The following is a 15,257-nucleotide window of genomic DNA, read 5'->3' as shown; positions in this document are numbered from 1 at the left end:
CCGACTGATGAAGATGTCAGAATCCACCCTAGGTACTTCCATGGAGCTTGATTTTGAATTTTTTCTGGGGTAACAACAGAAGTCCTTGCACCCCTCTTCAACCTGCTCCGTGGCAGCAAGGCCCTTGGTTCACCACGCTCCCTCATGCCGGACGCTCGGGAATCCATCACCAAGGTCCAGGAGGCCCTGTCTTCGCGGCAAGCCCAGAGGTATGAGCCCAGCCTGTTCTTCCAACTGGTTATCCTGGGTAAGGCCCCGCGCTTACACGCACTCATTTTTCAATGGGACACTGCATTGAAGGATCCTCTCCTTATCATCAAGTGGATCTTTACACATAACCAGCCCACTAAGACTATCACCACTCCACAAGAAATCATGGCTGAACTCATTAAAAGAGCTAGAGTCCGTCTCTGCACTCTTGCAGCCTGTGAGTTCATCTGCATCTTCCTCCCTTTGGCAACTGGAAGTTTGCTCCAGACCAATGAGAGCCTTCAGTTCGCTCTTGATAGCTATTCAGGCCAGATTTCTGTGCACCCACCTGGCCACAGACTTATCAAAACCACGTTTAATTTGGTCCCCAAATCATTACAGAGCAAAACACCGCTCCAGGCCCTGACGGTTTTCACAAATGACTCAGGGAAATCCCACAAGTCAGTCATGACTTGGAAGGACCCCAGGACACAGAAATGGGAGTCTGATGTCCAAGTGGTCAAGGGATCACCACAAATTGCTGAATTAGCAGCCGTTGTCAGAGCTTTTGAGAAATTCCAAGAACCTTTCAATCTGGTGACTGATTCGGCTTATGTGGCTGGAATAGCTATGAGAGCAGAACATGCATTTCTAAAAGAGGTCTCTAACCCAAATTTATACAAATTGCTTTCTGAATTAGTATATCTTATCTCTCACAGAAAGCAACCTTACTATGTCATGCATGTGAGGGCGCACGCAGACCTCCCAGGTGCCATTGCCGAAGGAAACAGGAGGGCAGACGCCTTAGCCATGCCTGCTGCAGCAGCCAATGTCCCTGACATTTTCGCACAAGCAAAATTGTCCCACCAGTTCTTCCACCAAAACGTGCCTGCACTGATGAGAATGTTCAGACTACCCAGAGACCAGGCTAGAGCAATAGTTGCCACCTGTCCTAATTGCCAATCGTTCCAAATACCTGTCGTTAACTCCGGGGTTAACCCCCGAGGACTTAACAGCTGCCAGATATGGCAGACTGATGTGACTTGCGTCCCATCCTTCGGGAGAGTCAAATACGTACATGTCTCCGTAGACACCTTCTCTGGTGCAGTGTTTGCCTCAGCCCATGCAGGAGAAAATGCCAAGCACACCATCCGACATTTTCTCCTTGCTTTTGCTACCCTGGGAGTCCCAGAACAAATTAAAACAGACAATGGACCTGCTTACACCTCTCACAAATTAAGAGACTTTTTCAATGAGTGGGGGGTGAAACACACCCCGGGCATTCCTTGTTCCCCTACAGGGCAATCAATAGTAGAAAGAACCCACCAAAACCTAAAAAGAGTCCTTGATCACCAGCGGGGAGGAACAGAAATCATTCCCCCTATTGAGAGGCTCTGTAAGGCTCTATATGTCATGAACTTTCTAAATTGCTCACCTACAGAGCCTGACCCCCCTGTAATACGGCACTTCTCTAATTCAACTCATGCCAAACTCACAGAGAAGCCGCCAGTGCTGACCAAGGATCCTGAATCACAACAGACATCAGGACCCTTCCCACTGATTACCTGGGGGAGAGGGTATGCGTGTGTGTCCACACCATCAGGACCTAAGTGGCTCCCAGGGAAAAATGTAAAACCTTATTTAAGTCCTACAAACCCCGCACCAGATTCAGAACTTTCAAAGTCTCCTGAGACCCACACAGGTCCAGAAAAACAGCAGCCCACTGCAGCCTGGAAACGGAGACGTCGTCAGAGTCTACAGAGCCGACCTGCCACCAGACCAACAACCAGACAGAGGCCAAACCGTCCTGCTGCCAGGGCCGCAACGGGACGACTGCCAACGTCACGCCTGACACCGTGACAGTACACAAGTCTTCTTAACTCCCTCCCCCTTCCTCTTCTTGCCCTCGTTGCCTAGCCCAAATTGCCAGCTTACACCCAAGTGCACCTCTGTGCTGCTGCTGGTGTCGAGTCTTGTGTCCCCAATACACAGAATAACCTTGCTTATAATTGTTTGGTGTTTTTGTTCTTGTTTTTTGTTTTTGTTTTTTTTTTAAAGATGGGGGAGACGGGAGAGAAAAGGGAGAAAGAAAATAGCTCCCCCCCCCTCCAAAAATTAGAGCTGATCTTTTGTGTCCTGTTGTAGAGAATGGAGAGCAGGGCCATCCTTGAGTTCCTGATGTCCCTGATTATCTGGATGCTTTTGAAAACATCAGCTGTGGATGCCTGGCTAGTAGCACAGCCCCAGGAGAACGTGTGGATCACCCTCGCAAAGACACTCCAACAAGACCAAATGTGCTTGTCCATGGGCAGCGCCACCAACCCTCTGTCATCCTGCCTGGTAGGTATTTCTTTAAAGCCCCATGAATATCCTTTCACAGGGAAAGAACCCAACCCAGTAGACACTTGGGATGAGTGGACAAAGATCTTGCCCCATGCACCAGAGGAACCCCAGGAATTAGAGCTTTTGGGATCCTCCAAAGCTACCTATTGCATAAATTTTAATTATCACCCAGTAGCCAATGCATGGCCTGCCTCGAAATACCAAAAGGCAATTAAATCAAGGAAAAATGTGACTCCCAACAGTAAAATTTACAGTCAGTCCAAATGGTGCAATTACACCAGCAGCACACGATCCACCTCCTCTCACTATTCCAGAGTGCTGCCCCGGGGAGTGTTCTTGATCTGTGGGGATAGAGTGTGGGCAGGAATCCCTTCCCGACTCCGGGGAGGTCCTTGCATGCTTGGACAGCTTACCATCCTCACTCCAAATTCAACTCTAATACATGATTGGCTGAAAAAGAATGAATTGGCCCGCCAAAAGAAAGATCTCACACAATTAGATGAAAATTGCGATAGCCAAATTAAAGATCGGTCCTACACAAAGAGGGTGGTGATGTCAGCATTTTTGCCGTGGGCAGCTGCTGCTAAAGCCCTTGGTGAGCCTTCTCACCTGGAGTGTTGGCTTGGTAAGCAGGCCAACCGGACCTCCTCTGTCCTGAGTGACCTCCTGACAGATGAAGAGACTGTTAGGCACGCTACGCTACAAAACCGAGCTGCCATAGATTTTCTGCTCCTGGCCCATGGACACAGCTGGGAGGAATCAGATGGTTTGTGCTGCTTTAACCTCTCCAGCCCCAGTGAAGGCATCCACGCCCGCATCCAGAGACTCCAACATGCAGTCCAAAAACTCCAGGCTGAAAAGGAGCCCCAGTGGCTTGAAGACCTTTTTGTGAGCTGGGGACTCGAGAGATGGGTTGCCTCCGTTCTCAAGAACATTTGTTGGGTTTTCTTGATTGTTATTATCTTCCTAAGTATGTTTTCATGTTTTAAGAAGCTATCAGCTAACTCTCTAGGAGATGCCTTTTTAATAAATAAAGAAGTGGGAGTTGTGGGTACGGAGGAGCCCGCTGGGCCCGAGATACTGGCTCTCCCCTGGAGAGGAGATACTTCTCTGTAAGAGCGACACAATGTCGCTCCCAGGGGTCTTTGAATTAGTTATGTTAAACTGTTGTGTTTCATTGGTGTTCTCCCCTGCTGTCCCACCCCGATACAGGTATCTCGGGCTTCCCCCCGCCCCTCTCCTTCCCCATAAATATCCCGGGTTTTCCTCTGTTCGGGAGATTCGCTGTTACTGTAACCCTTCACTGGAGCTCTGCCTGAATAAAGGCTTGTGCCTCGGTGGAACGCTGGACCAGCTATCTCGTCCCTACTTCCTGTGTTGCCTGCCCGCCGCCGCCGGGCCGAGCTGAGCTGAGCTGAAATCACTATACTATTACTGAGCTGAGCTGGAATCACTCGACTGCTCGAAGCTGCTCACATGCGCTTCGGGCCAGCCTTTCTCAAGGCTGCTTCTGGAGAAGTCGCGGTGCTCCGGGCTTTCCTCCACCGCGGCAGGAAACCTCATGTAGGAGCTTGGAAATGCAAATACTGTGATTCTTATGGCAAGGCAACTATTGTTGGAGAACCGCTAGGCCATGGAAGCAAGCTGTATTTTGACCCACCAGTTGCTGATGGAAACTGGGAAGGTCCCTTTGCCAACAAGACCTGGGCTTTAAAGGGGCATTACTGGATTTGTGGCCAATACGCTTACCACAGGCTACCCCCAAACTGGTCAGATATATGTTATGTGGGGTATATTAGACCATTGTTCTTTCTGCTACCACAAGTCCAGGAAAATCAGTTAGGAGTCAAAGTATATGATGATCTAATTAGAGAAAAGCGGTCAATTGATGCATCCCTAGCTGGAGGGAGCACCCAAAAGTGGGGAAAAGATGAATGGCCACCTGAACGAATCATACAACACTATGGACCAGCTACCTGGAACACAAATGAATTAATATCAGGTGCCAGACAACCCATTTATAACTTAAATTGGATAATTAGGTTGCAAGCTCTCTTTGAAATAATAATCAACCAGACAGCTACAGCTCTTATGTGTTGTAGCAACTCTAATATTTTTACCATGCATGATCCCTTGCTTAGTACAATTCATTCAACATGTGATCAAAGGGATGCAGGTAGTAGCCATGCCTACTGATCCAGAGATGGCTACAGAAGGACAGAAATTGATGTCACTGCAAATAATTTAAAAGAAAAAAAAATACCCAGGAACAGGAAATTAAGTCAATGATAACAAAAGTTTGTAAAGACAATTATTAAAAATTAAAAGAGGAGGGATTAAGAAGAATGATAGATTTGTCTTTACAAACAAGCTATGGGTCTGGGGTCTGCTGATAGATGAAACTAGCACTGAGAGATAAAAGAAACAATGGGATGGATTCCACTCATTGATGAATGGAAAAAGATATTTGCCTTTACAAACAAGCTGTAGGTTTGCTGATAAATGTTGTCGCTGAAGATGAATAGATCACACGGACACAGGTCAAGGTGTGGTGAAAGAAAGAGGAAGTTTATTTTTCCCCCCAGGATTTATAGGCTTCTGACCACGGCCAGGGATTGGATGGTCAGGATAACACTTTCTCACTGCACTGGCCATGAGAGATGCCCATCACAAGACGTGTAACAGAAAGAATGTACACATATCTATGTTTACAGTTACTGTCCTGGGAAAGTCTTTAGAAAACCATGTCAGCAAGCTCAGAAGCTGAGTTTTCAGGGCGACAGATAAATGAAATTGGATATTGAAAGATGAAAGAGACAATAGGGAAACACCATAAATTCCATAAGTAGTAAAAATTAAGAGGGACAGTTATACATTAGAGGGGTATCCCAGGTATCAGGCATTCCGGGAAGTCTGTACCTCTCAAGTACCTCAGCCTATGGGGAAAGAGAGAGGGACATGCAGCCGGGAAATTAGGATAAAAAAAGAGGCTGCGTCCTTTAAAAATTTGAGAGACCCCAGAGGAACGCCCCATGGCCTCTCCCTTTATTTGAATAAAGTAAAAGGACTCCTCCGTCTCCTTTTTGGACATAAACTTCTGGTTTTGTGGATTAATTTTCCTGACAAAATCTATCCGTGACACCTCTGTTTTTGCAGCCTGATCCCCCTGTTCGATGTTTTGGTGCTCCTCATTAGCCCGACTCCTGGGGACATGAGCATCTACATGATGGACTTTCACACGTAACTTCTCTACCCTAGTGGTAATGTCTTTCCACTCATCATTAGCCCAGATTGGTTTTCCCCTACATTGCCAGTTGGCCTCTTTCCACCTTTCCAGCCAACCTCACAGAGCATTGACTACCATCCACAAATCGGTATAAAGGTATAGCTTTGGCCACTTCTCTTTCAGCAGTGCCTAGGGCCAATTGGAGAGCTTTGAGTTCAGCAAGTTGGCTTGATCCTACTTCTTCCTTGGTAGCTTCTGCAACCTGTCATGTGGGGGTCCATACAGTTGCTTTCTGTTTTAGATTTGTCTCTATGTTGCGACAGGAACCGTCAGTGAAAAGAGTGTAACATGTTTCTTCTTGTGGCAGTTGGTTGTAAGGTGGAGCTTCCTTAGACGGTGTCACTTCTTGTTACTCTTCATCAGTGAGACCAAAGTTATCACCTTCCAGCCACTTAGTTATTATTTCCAAAATCCCAGGGTGATTTGGGCTTCCAATACGGGTGCTCTGTGTGATGAGAGCAATCCATTTATTCCATGTGGCATCAGTGACGTGGTGGGTAGCGGGAACCTTTCCTTTACACATCCACCCAAGAACCAGTAGTCAGGGTGCCAGGAGGAGTTGTGCCTCTCTGCCAATCACCTCCAAGGAGTCTTGAACTCCTTCATAGGCAGCTAAGATTTCCTTCTCTGTTGGGGTGTAGCTGGCTTCGGACCCTCTGTAACTTTGGCTTCAGAATTGCAGTGGTCGGCCTCGAGTCTCCTCAGGCACCTTCTGCCAAAGGCTTCAGGACAAGCCATTGTTCCCAACTGCAGAGTAGATCACATTCTTCATCTCTGGTCCCATCCTGACTCAGCCAAGGGCTAAAGCAGCAGCAATCTCCTGCTTGATCTGGGCAAAGGCTTGTTGCTGTTCAGTGCCCCAGTGGAAATCGTTCTTGAGGATAACTATGGATGCTGAATGCAAGAAAGCAGGCAGGGAGCACAGTGCCTGTGTGAAACTAGTTCTCACTTTGGCCTGAGCAATTATAAGGAGGAATCCAAACAGTCCTTGGAGAAGGAAAACAACCTTTGCAGGTGTTGGGGTCAGAGATGCAGGATATGTGCCTTTGTGATGCCTGACTGACACCCAAGAGAGCACTGAATTTCACATAACACAATGGAGACAGCTGTTAAAGTTAAGTAGAGAAACTGGAAATGTGAGTGTGTAAATTATTTTAAGTCACTGGGTGAGAAAGTTAAAGTTTAAGCTAGTTTAGAAAATAAGAGGCAAGATGGAGGACTTAGGGCGTTGTCCCTTTCTTCTTCTTCTTCCTTCATCTTCTTCTAAGGGTTTTTGGGTAGTAATAAGTGATTGGATAGACAATGCCATAGTGCAGCACACAGATGTCAGGTGTCCTAGTTTAGGGTAAATTTGGGAGAAAAACTCTAAATGGGGGTTTTCCCAGGGAAAAAAAAATTCACATGACCCCTCCCCCAAAGTGGTCCGGGAAAAATAATTTCTTTGGAGAGAAGTGGAAAAAGCTGTTTATTTAACAGAAATTGAATAATATTAAACAATAAAACTTCTGGCTGTTCGATGGGATGGTAAATTTAGGAAGAAAATTTCGTTTCATGTGGTATAGCTCGGCCTGCACAGGTTTTTATTAGTTCTTCCAGTGCTGGAAAAGTGCCGAGGCCCAGGCCCCGGTGGGCCACAGGTGTGAGCTCCCGGGGTTTGTCTGGGTGTTTTTCAGTCTAAAGCGAATTTGCACAGATCCAGGAAAAAAAAAAAAAAAAAAAAAAAAGGTACAGGGAACTCCTCTGCTTCAGCTACCTAAAACTAACTAAAAACCAAAGAGAAGCTCTGTCCTGATGTCTGTCCGTGCTGCAGACACCACAGTCCAAGAGGAGGATGCGGGGAAGTGATGTTTTTTTCAACACAAACTGCATGCTTCTTCTTCTCCCCCCTTCACTCTCAGAGCCAGTTTTAAAGGTGCAGAACTTAATATGTAACATAAACTAGACGATTAGGGATACCAGTATCATAGTCACCCCGGGACATCAGGTCATTGGGTCACTACGAAAAATAATTTACTTTGCATTTGTTAATTGGATAAATCGACAAATAAAAGACCTTGAAGAAGTTCTTCGTTAGCCATTTTGCACTTTTCTATCTTAGTGTATATAGCTCCTTGTACTCTGTATATATGTAATATAGATAAGAGAAGAATAAACAACCCAGTCCGAACAAGAGAAAACTGCCTCTCTTTCATCAATCTCAGTCCTGGGGAAAAGAACCTAGCCACCAGTGTCGCATCCCAACATGTAGGTGTTGTTTACATCCTTGTTGTTTACTTTTAAGAAACAGTCAAGGGATATAGTTCCTAATTGTCCAATGATAGTGATATGTTGGTTTAATGACCAATGAGAGTTTTAGCTCTCAGACCTTCTCGGATCTGTCTATAAAAGAAGATCTGGAATAATAAAACTTGCTCTCTTGTGCAACCCAGAAGAGAGTCCGTGTTGTGCTTTGCTGTTCCTAATATAGTGTGACAGATAACCAGGTAGAGATGGTTCACGATATGGCTGTACTCAGGAATGTGCATCCTCCAAAAACCTATGGCACCTAGGAAAGCTTGCATTTCCTTCTTGCTGGTCAGTAGAGACATTGCAGTGATCTTATTGAGCATCTTGGTGGGAATCTGACACTGTCCATCTTGTCACTTTGACCCTCAGGAACTCAATCTCTCGAGCAGGTCCCTTGATTTTGCTCTTTTTGATGGCAAAGTCAGTGTCCAGCAGAATCTGGATGACGTTCATTTCTCAAACACTTCTGCTGCTTTGTTCCCTCACACAATGATGTTGTCAATGTACTGCAGATATTCCAGAGCCTCACCCTTTTCCAATGCATCCTGGATCAATCCACAGCAGATGGTGGTGCTGTGCTTCCACCCCGGGGCAGTCGGTTCCAGGTGTACTGCAGACCACTCCAGGTGAAGGCAAACTGAGGCCTGCACTCTGCTGTCAGAGGAATGGAGAAAATCACATTAGCAGTGTCAATAGTGGTGTACCACTTCACTGCCTTGGACTCCAGCTCATACTGGAGTTCCAGCATGTCTGGCATGGCAGTGCTCAGCCATGGAGTCATTTCATTCAAGTCACAATAGTCCACAGTCAATTCCATTTCCTGTCAGACTTGCGCACAGGCCAAATGGGACTGTTGAAGGGTGAGTGGGACTTGCTGACCACCTGTTGGGTCTCCAGCTCATGGATGATCTTGTGGATGGGGATCATGACATTTTGATTAGTCTGATACTGTTGGTGGTGCACTGTCGAGGAGGCAACTGGCCCTTGTTGCTCCTCCACCTTCAGGAGCCAAACTGCAGAAAGATTCTCTGATAGTCCAGGCAAGGTGTTCAGTTGCCTAATTCCCACTGCCTCCACAGCAGCTATTCCAAATGCCCACCTGAGTCCCTTTGGGTCTTTGTAAGAGCCATTCCAGAGAAAGTCTATGCCCAGAATACACAGGGCGTCTGGGCCCGTCACAATCAGAGATTTCTGTCACTCCTTCCTAGTCAGGCTCACCTCAGCTTCCAACAGGGTCAACTGCTGCAATCCTTCTGTCACCCCAGCAATAGAAACGGGTTCTGCCCCCACATTTCCTGATGGTATTAGGGTACATTGCACACCAGCATCAACCAATGCTTCATATTTTTGTGGCTCTAATGTGCCAGGCCATCAGATCCACACCATCCAAAAGACCTGGTTTTCCCATACCTCTTCCTGGCTAGAGGCCGGGCCCCTCTAGCCCTGGTTATCATTCCCTCCCTGGGCATACATCCTAGAGGTTCCTTCAAGGGGATCCAACATATCCTCCCTTCTGTAATATCCGGCAGCTCGGTCATGGGAGGCTCAGGCTACTTTCACTTTAGTGGAACACTCTTGGTTAGTGTTTCCCTCCTTGAGTTCACGGACCCAGGCTGCCAGGACAGAAGTGGGTTTCCCATCCCACCTTCTCATGTCTTCCCCATGGACATACAGAAGGAGCCACAGCTCAATTTGTGGGGTGTACCCCTTCTGTCTAGCTGGGAGATGTCAGGTTCTGACACTTGGCCTGTGACTCACACTGGTGCCACATGGGAACTGTTCTTCCTGACCTCTTCCATCACCTCCTCCCTAATGTCCTCTTTGAGGTTCCTAACCACAGCAGAGATATGAGCGTGCATTAGTCCATTGACCACACTCTCAGAATTTTTGAGCCTGTTGGTGACAGAATCCACTGTCTCTCTGTTGTCCTCAGAATTAATCATTGCAATGATGGTGCTGTATTGGGATGGCCCTAGATTTGCCAGATTCCACAGCATTTTCCTTGTGCACCTGACCTTGTCAGGGTCATTATCATGCTGTCTGTCCCTCCCAAAGAGTACCTCTAATACCGCCACTTCTCTCAGCTGTTGGATCCCTTCCTCGAGGGTCTTCCAGGGAATTCTATGATGGTACTCTTGCATTCTCTCTTTTTGAAAAATCTCTCTCTTATACTCATTAAAAGCTACTCCCAGAGAGGAAGGGGGCCTGGCTCCCTCATGAATATCTGATCCACAGCCATGTCCTGGGTCAAGGATCCCAAATACCTTGCCTTGCCACTATCCAGTTGCATGCCTGTACCCATAATGTCCCAAACCAAAAGTAACCAGGTTGCTTAAGCCTCACGCCCCTGTTGCACAATGTCATTTCACAGATTACAGAGGCTGTCATATGACAGGGACTCGGTGATGATTTCAGGTTCTGGGTCCCCTGCTTGTTGTGAGGGCCCTGGTTCCCCATCATCATTAACTAACCATACTGATTTGGTCTTCTATTTCCTCCTCTGCACAGGGGCGATTGCTGCTGGCTGTGACTGCCCTTGCGGTTTAGCTCGAACCTGGATGGTTGTAACGTCTGTGGGTTCCACTTCTGCACCCTCAGACTCTCCTTCTTTAAGGCAGGGGGAGGGTTTCCTGACAACTGGGCAAGTGTATTCCCTCAGCATCTGGCCCATCTTGCGCATCTCCTTCACCAGTACCCCCACCCAATCTGGGTGGTCCATTTCTGAGGTGGGCTGTTGGGCGGGATCAGGCTCTGGAGGAGCATACGTAGTCTCTGGGGTAGGTGTCTGGTTGGTCATCCAAGTCAAGCTCACTTTATCTCTGAATGCTAAATAGAATAGGCATATCAGCAACACATAGTATCTAGAGGAAATTTGAACCCTTCAAAACCTGGTGGGGTAGGCCCAATGAAATGGTTGAAGGGTTGGGAGAAAACTTCACCCAGTGTTATTTCCTCACAGAAGGTACCATTATTAATGTAACCCCAAAACCATAGACTTAGGGTGTGATAGCCCTGTATCCATGTGCTCACCTTCCAGGGGAAGTTAAAAATCCATTAATTCCTCACCTTATTGACCCATAGTGCAAACTGTATAATAGCCACAGTAGCCTAAGTTATAGGACCTATGTTTAGATAAGGGGCTGCAAATGGGAGAAATATAGCTGTGACCTGACCCCGGGTAAGCTATACCAGATGGTGCAGTGTTGGGCTTCAAGCAAGAAAAGCACCCCGATCAGCTCCAGCACAGGCGGCTATCCCAGCCGCGTGGTCCACATTTCACAGCATCAATGTGATGGATGAAGAATATGGCGATTTATTGCAGGGAAACTTAACATTTTATAGCCTGGGTTCACTGTGTTACTCCCATCTGCTTACCTCACAGTTAGGTGCTATTGGCTAATTGCAGGGGGGCCCTGCTATCCTAACAGAGAGGAGTGGGTTACTAGCTTTCCCGTTACATCCCGATATCTTCCGCAGCGCAAGGCCTTAACTACAACAGTGCAGTCTAATGAAGTTTTTATATTAAGCACACAAAAATTAGGTTACCCGAGAACTGTTATTCCTTTTTCACCCTTTCCTTTCTATGCCCTTGAGCCCCACATTGGACACCAAAGTCTGTCTTGGTTTTAAAGGCAGGTGTCTGCTAAGGAAGGCAGGAGCCTCCCTTGGAATGGAAAATATGACCCCCTTCCCTCTGAATTGTTATAATTTTGAAATCAAGGGGCTTCCAAGCAAACATATGAGAAAAGGAATAACAGTTCTTTACTAGCATGTATAACAAGGCAAACAAATAACAACAGTGGTAGCAACAATGTCGTGGTTTTAAACCAGTAACTAACAAAAAAAAAATTGCTTATTTCTTGCCGTGAGATATGGATTAGAACAAGAGCAAAACAGGCACAAAACTTAAAAGGAATAAAGAAAGTTTATTAACAAACTACAATAGTAAGAACACCAGAATAAACTTCCAGAAAAACCTTTTCATCTCTTACTACCCACCATTCCTTTGTTCACATGACAACAGAGACAAAAACTTTAGAACTTTGATGGTTTAAACAGTCCCAATTCCTTCTACAGTCTTTTCACCAGTCTCTGTAGAGAAACAGAAGTTTCTTTCTGTTAATTTATGGAGTTTCTCACAATAAAACTATTTTTGTTATAGTTTTCCTTTTCCCTGATATCAGCTGCCCAGAGCTGCTGTTATCAGAGCCCACTCCTCCCATTCCACATCACTCTGAGGTGTGTATGGGTCATGAGTTTAGGGATGGCATTTTAAGGATGAGTTATTCAAAAGCAAAAGTCTTCTTCATCTGTTTCTGTGAGCTTCACCAGAAAACAATTTTTCTCATTGCCCCCCCAAGGCTTCCAATTTTCACTTTACTGTTTCCAGCACTTCCCTATATCACAATCACTCTACTTTTTACTCAAATTTTACACCTTGAACACTCTATTCCTCCCCATACTCCGTCATGAATTAAAGGAGTTCTTTTCAGGACTTCATTGTCCATCTCCATAGTTTTAACAGAAAAATATTTCATCTTAATTAAAGCATCTTCTTAATTCTCTACCTTTCCTGAAGCTTCTTTTCTTTCTTGTCACTGGTAGTTTATAAAGTCTCTTTTCATGTTGATCACTCTCTTTTTCTCTCTCTGGATAAAAAGATTAATCCGCAAGTCTCATCTGGGTAATGAAAGAGTTAAAATCTTGCCCAGGCTTTTGTAGATAGTTCTGTGGCCTCGGCCGGTGCAAGGAGTTGGAGCCGTCTGCGATGGAAAGCTCTTCATAGCTGCTCTGGAGAGTGTGGTCACTATCTCTGCTTGCTGCAGGTTCAGAGCCCCTTTCTTTCTTTACTCGGCAGTTTCTGGTGAATTCCATCACAGCAAAACCTGCAGCCGAGCCAGGAACCGGCCCGGCCCGGCCAGGGCCCGGAGCAAGCCCCCCGCAGGCCCCATCTCCCGGCCGGGAGACTCGGCAGGCCCAGCCCAGCCCCTGCCCCGCCGCATGGCCTGGGCAGGGAACGGGAGGCCTGGAGCTCCGCCACCCTTCACAGCCAGGAAACAAAGAGAACCTAAGTGCCCTGACTTTACATCTTAAGGTAGGGTTCACAAGTTGATCTCCCTTTTCAATGGTTAAAATTGCTGTCAATCCCCAGTAATGACCAATAATTGGTCAGGAGAAGAGACTCCTTTCAGTCCCCAGCAACTTTAACTTCCTTAAAGGTAAAGTAACCCCATGACAAAAAACAAATGAAAGAATAAATCAGAAAAACCCAATAAACAGTCTTTTCCCGTTCTTTCAGCAATTTCCCCTTTCATTGTAGTTATGGTCACAGCTGGCAGGGGTGCTGGCATGCTCTCGGTGGGCACAGCAGGTGCTATGATTCCCCCCTGGCTGCAGGGGGCGCTCTGGTGCAAGTTCAGAGATCATGTGGTCAGTGGTAGATGGGCTGAATGGTGACAATAGGCTACAGCAGTGATTTACTAAAATATGGATATGATCTAATACCAATATCCAACTGGGATGGACAAAGACTCTTTAGCTGTTTGAAGTTAGAGAGGGTATGTTTAATCAGCGCTGGGCCAGTGCAGGGTCACCCCTTAATACGCACGGCCCCGAGTACAGATGATTACAGGCCTTTTATTTACAAAAGCATTGAATACAAATACATATTCATAACCCAGTCACCACCCACTCTCCAATTCATATGTTAATCAGCAAAAAGCAATTAAGCATGCGTAGTTTATTCTTTGAAATGGGTCAGTGGTCTTTTTATGGGTAGGGGTCATAGAAGGGAGGAAGGAATACAGCTTTTCCTCATTCGGACCTTTCTACCTTTTCAGTGAAAAATGACAAATGAACCTCTGGCTGGTCTCCTAGTTTCCTGTCTTCAATGAGTTTCTGATTTGTAATTGTCTTGTGTTATTGAAGTCTCTTATCAGATTCTCTGTTTCTCATCATAAGCCCAGATGAGCAAACATAAGCTTGACAGGCAATTAGTTATTCATATCCATGATAGCTAACTATTAACTCCTAATTTTAGCAAGGCCTCTCTATCTACCTTTAATTTTAGCAAGGCCCATCTATTTATTTTAATTAGTTTCAGTAAAGCTTATTCTTAATTAAAATCTTAACTTCTCTAAAATCCTAAATTCTTCAAAGTTTATTTCTCAGCAGGAACTTTGGAGCAGCAACTGGAACGGCAGGGTGGGCTCGCCCAGGGTAGCAAACAAGAAGTGGCAAAGTTCTGCAGCTGTAGCTGGAATCACGGGGAGACAGGGCTGGAACCACAGGTCATCCTGTCAGGGAAGAGGGTGCAGAGCTACAGTGTAGCAAAAAACTCGGAGTGGTGGGGGAAGAAACCCAAACGGTGGGGGAAGGGCAGTGGCAGCCTGGCTCCGAGCAGGGCACGGGAAAGGCTCCCTGGTGGGGGGACCAGAGGGCTTGGGATCCCAGGGTTTACCTCTGGGGAACCCGAGCAGATGGTGAAAAGTCCCTTTCTTTAGTGAGGTAAGCTATTAATAAGGTCCCAGTGCAACGGCCACTCTTATGAGCAGAGCTCCACTCACTGTAGAAGAAAGCAGCAGAAGACAGAACCCTGCAGTGGTGATGAATTCTCCCCAAAACTGTTGGAACCCTGGGCACAGAGAATTTCATGCATTCTGTGCTGACAGGCACAGACCCACAAAAGAACACTGCGTTTGACCTGAGGCATGGAAAAGGCTTCCAGAATGGATAGAACTGAAACTGTGAGTGTGTAGTTTGAATAGAAGTGTGTTATATCACTTGGTGGAAAATTTAGACTTTAAGGTTTTAGAATATAGTAATATATATATAACAAGATGGAGGTTTTAGGGTGTTAGCTTGCCTTGTTCTTTCACCTTCTTCTTCTTGGGTTTTAGGTAATATTGTGTGATTGGATAGAAAAATCTGCAGTGCGGAACATGGGTGTTTGGTTATTGGATTATAAGTAAATTAGTTGGTATTTTATAATTGGGTAGTTGACACTTAAAAGGTCTTGGAGAGAGATACCTGGGGCTCTATTTTTTAGACTGTTAGCTTAGTGTGCAGAAGAACTCACTGTCTGTGAGAATGTAATATAGATAAGAAAAAATAAACAACTGAGTCCGAACACAAAAACTCTCTCTCACTCATT

This window comes from Poecile atricapillus, chromosome W (assembly GCF_030490865.1).
Source record: "Poecile atricapillus isolate bPoeAtr1 chromosome W, bPoeAtr1.hap1, whole genome shotgun sequence".
NCBI classification, from domain to species: domain Eukaryota; kingdom Metazoa; phylum Chordata; class Aves; order Passeriformes; family Paridae; genus Poecile; species Poecile atricapillus.
This window is presented reverse-complemented; position numbering follows the sequence as displayed.